Consider the following 4,824-nt stretch of genomic DNA (forward strand, 5'->3'; position numbering starts at 1 on the left):
CCCCTCCCAAGTGCTATGCTCTGCTCTGCCCTTCGTTTTCCTGTTTTCTCCGCGTGCGATTGCGCCGGTAGCTGTAATAGCTCTCCTGCTTTTGTTCAGCGCGATTGAGACGATTAGCGGCGCAAGTAGGCGATCTCGGTGCGATTACGTTGCTGGTGGTTAATCTTAGATCCGTATATATTCTTTCCCCAGTTGATGCGCATAGTTTCCTCGTACAAATCATGCCAGCCGCTACTATCTGGAGGAATAGTGTGCTAGAGGGATTGATTTGCTGTAACCAGTTGTGTTGCCTGAATGCCTGCGTTTCCGCTGGTTAGCTTGGGCGTTTATCTAGAGGTTGGGTCCTGTAGAACAGGGAACCGATTTATGATTCTTCTCCTGACCTGCTACATGTAGAAGTTCAGTGGTTATGCCAGGAGAAATAGGTTGGTGCAAATCTAGTGCTCTCCTGTCCCTGCAAAAGAACACTAGATGACCAACAACAACAACAACAGCAGCAACAACAAAGCCTTTAGTCCCAAACAAGTTGGGGTAGGCTATAGGTGAAACCCATAAGATCTCGCAACCAACAATCTTTTGGGTTTCATCTCCATAAGAGTGGCTGAGTTTTCACGTTGGCTCGCCAAGCCTATCACAACCCTCCTCCTTTACCCGGGCTTGGGAACGGCTATGTTGAGACAACATATAGGATGAATTTTTACATTGCCTGTTGTTTTTCTTTCCACTGTTGCTGGAGCTAAGGCCCCTTTTCTGGGTGTATTTTTGTTGCGATATGGATTGAGAGGGAGAAACATCAGTTTTCTTTCTAGAGCTAAATCTTAGCACCTCTGTAGCGCCTTAATATTCTGCCTCTTGCATTTGAAAACGTACCAATTAATCATCATTATTGCCAGTTAAAGTAAGGCCTACTGTGCCTTCTAGACAGTGGAATTTGAGCTATGAGTATGAGGACTTCTCAGTGTGCTACTGTTTATCCCAAAAAAACGTGCCACCTCTTCAAGGCGGTTTTAGGCTTCAAAACTAAGTCAACTTACTCCAGAGCAGTTTCAGTCTTTAGCTTTCAGCTAGTGATGGACTTATTTCTTATTTGAAGAGAAAGAACCATATGGCATGATCCATCTCCTTCATATTAGAAATTAGATATCTCCCTGGCCTTCACAACCATGTCAATCATTACCACACAATCTTAATTCCTTATGAGTGACTGCAACACCCACCATATGTATGGAAAGGGTGGCCCTGGATTTAGGACAATGTCACAGACATTCCAAGAAAATGTTGGGTGTGTTTACCGCGAGTCGGCAATATTTCAACTCTGTAACTAAACCAATATATAGGAACATCATCATACCAAGGGAGGCCAGAGATGTAGGCACCATGAAAACATATTGGCGTATTGTGTTGTGCTAGTTGCTTTGAGTTGCGCTAACCCAAACATAGTACTGTGTAATTGTTGCGTTTGTGTGGCTGCTGTGATGGAAATTAATAATAGAATCTCAAACTCTACCACTGGGTTAGCTGGAGTATTTTTAAATTTGCATCATTTAGAGCAATCTGGAACTGATACTGCCTGTCTACTATATGTGTCTGGGTGATTAGCTCAAATTTGGCAACTCGTGCATGGCATATGCTGTGTATCTGGAGTGATGAATTAATTTATAAATATATGTGTGTTATATTTGTTTGTACACTTGAGTCGGAGTGCTGTCCTTTAGCAATTGAAACTTTGAACTGAAATTTTATCTTGAGCGGAGCAGAACTAAAACGCCCTCATGCTGAATCCAAAACTCGGCACCCAATGTTACTGGAGCATCAAACACTAATTACATGGCCAAATTTCAGCTCATAATGAATCTATGTTTGTTAGTGACCTTCCCTCATGTTTTGTGGAAATTTTATGCTAATTACACTACTTTTCTTTGTTGCTTTTGATTTACAGAGAGTTCTAAAGGCTGCGGGGATATTTGCTGGATCCATCTTTTTGATGCGCACCTTTGGTGACATGATGGTAGTTTAAGGACGTTGTAGTGGCTGAGCAGGGTAATGGTGGTTCCATGCCCATTTTCGTTGTGTGCCTTGTGATCAGGCTTGTGGAATATTTGTACTCAGACTTGTCGGTTTCTTGTTGAGTTGGTGTTTGAAGCATTTCTCGGCAGGGCTATTTGACTGTTCTTTTTTAGTTGAGCACTTAATCTTCTATGAGTATAATAAGTTCATGTCCAGTTTGCTGTTAGGTCAACACAACCGTAGGCTTGTGTTGAATTAACAGTCTAATTCTATTGTTTAGATGCAACATTTTGATTATGTTAATATGTGTGTTTGCCGATGTTCTTCTCGAATGGCTAGTTATTCATTGTTCTGTGACATTCTGGATGCAATCCCAGCAGTTGCATTTCTTGATGTCAGTTCTCAGAAACTCATGTAGTTCATCTGTCTTGAATACTTCTCTGTTAATCGGATGCCATCGTTGACAGGGCACACTTGCACTCCTTGGAGGATCCCATGCCAAATACGGTTGTGCCTGCCCACAGGGGTTCCAAAGCGCCGTAGGCTATTTGGTACCTACTCCCTCCGTTCCAAAATAGATGACCCAACTTTGTATCAAAGTTAGTACAAAGTTGGGTCATCTATTTTGGAACGGAGGGAGTACCAATTTCGGATGTATGACTTCATAATATAATACTCTCTCCGTCCCAAAATTCTTGTCTTAGATTTGTCTATATACGGATGTATCTAATACTAAAACGTGACTTGATACATCCGCATTTGGACAAATCTAAGACAAGAATTTTGGGCGGAGGGAGTAGATAACTGTCACATTCCCAACGATAAATATTACTCTCTGAGTATTGAAATCGAAACCTGGATGTTTCGCGTCACAGGATGGCCGTCTCGTATGCTTTCATGATGTAACCCTGGATGTTTGCTTACAGTAGATTTTAAAGTAGCATGGTTTAATAGATTTTAAAGCGAATTGAAATCACATGTTCAGGGATCAACAGTACAATTGTACGCCTTGTCCTCTCTTTTTCTAGCGTTATTTATTTTGTTTATTGCATTCTTCTGCCTTAGACACTGCTCATGTTCATATCAATAATCAAATAAAATCATGTTATTTTTGGTTGCATGTCCCGCAGATGTCTTGGTCTTTATTGATTAATATATATGCATGCTCTTATAAATACTTAAATCCTATTTTCTTTTGCCTTAATTTAAAACACTATTTTGCTATGGAATTGCCAATGATGATCTCCTGCTATATTGTACTCCCTCTGTTCGGAGTTACTTGTCGCAAAAATGAATTAAAATGGATGTATTTATAGAACTAAAATATGCCTAGGTACATTCATTTTTCCGACAAGTATTTCGGGACGGAGGGAGTAGGAAAGTAAAAGATCCTTACATTTGATGAGTATATCTTGATTGCACTTAATGCTGACAGGATGGTTGGAATATACCGAGAGATCAAGGATCCTATTTTCTTCAACCTGAGAACAGTTTGTGTTCTCAAAGTACTGAACCAACTTTAATGTGGAAAATGTCTTCTTGGAAATTCACTGTATGATTCTTGAATAATCATGTACTAGGTAAAGTGGTCATGTGGCAAAAAAGTTGGAGGACAGGATCGTCGAGGCACTTCTGAAGTATGGCTACAAAGGCGAATACATGTCTGAAGATTGGCTCAAGCAGCCAGTATTCATCCCATCCTTTGCTCCAACTTCACTCATTTACATCCCAAACATGACAAACTCCAGAAGTTTTTCTAATAGATGATACCATAAAAAAAACTGATATCAGCAGTAAGCACTAGCGGGCTTTTCCTACAAAAACTCCTTTTTTTCAAAGACATTTTCTAACGTGCAGCCGTACTATGAGATAACTTCAAATGGTTATCTCGCGTTCATAGTATATACTCCACACACATTCAGAAATCAGAATTCATTCCTGCACTTCAACTTCCTCCAAGACCCTTATGTTGAATATGACTATATGTGTACTCTTAACAAGATCAGTATTGCGGCTTGTTCACCGATTTCACCGGCACCTTGCACAGGTCCCAGCACTGCACAGCTCCACTCCATACCAAATGAAGTAAAATAAGGTAGAGGCACTCCTGCATGAGATCTCCTACATGCTGAAGGATGATGGATACTAAGCTTATGTTCCCAAGTCTGCATACTGTTCTCACCGTTAACACCACTGAGAAAAAGGATGTGTGCTGCCATTCTCTGTAAAATATACAAATAAATCACAGGAATGCTAACTATAGAGCATCACAAAGTAAAAATTGTCATAAAATCTGGAAGAATTGCACTGTTTATACTTTATACTACTTTATAATGATTCCTAGTAAAAAAAAGTAGTTCTGAAATAAGTACTATATTCATGGCATATTGGCATTTATTCTCAACTCTAAATAATGAGAGTAAGATGGAAGATATGGTTTAACATACACGAGGCCAAAGAAATCTTTATTTTTCCATGAGACATGTCAACGACTTATAAATTTACGCAGAGTCTTGCTTGTTACCTAGCCTTGAATACAGAATATGAATATATCTTCCTAGCGGGCCAAATAAAGGCCCAGTTCTTTTCAGGCAAGATTCTACAGAATCAGGATTCTGCAAAATTCTCCCAAAATCTGCTTCTCCCAGAATCTGCCGCCGAGTTCTTTTCAGAGATTGTAGTTTGAGATTCTAGAAAGTGTTGTGTGTTGAAATGTCTGTACTATCCTTAGACAAAAATTTCTTGGATGAAATGTATTTTATCTATCAACAATAGCTAGCATCAATTCAAGCATTATTCAAGCATGAAGAAACAGAG

At 39.7% G+C, this 4,824-nt stretch overlaps 1 pseudogene; it reads left to right on the top strand.

Moving 5' to 3' along the window:
- The window catches only part of LOC119292519, a 4,797-nt pseudogene extending 572 nt beyond the window's left edge, over nucleotides 1-4,225 (top strand).
- The last annotated feature ends 599 nt before the right edge of the window (nucleotides 4,226-4,824 follow it).

Source organism: Triticum dicoccoides, chromosome 4B (genome assembly GCF_002162155.2).
Source record: "Triticum dicoccoides isolate Atlit2015 ecotype Zavitan chromosome 4B, WEW_v2.0, whole genome shotgun sequence".
NCBI classification, from domain to species: Eukaryota; Viridiplantae; Streptophyta; class Magnoliopsida; order Poales; family Poaceae; genus Triticum; species Triticum dicoccoides.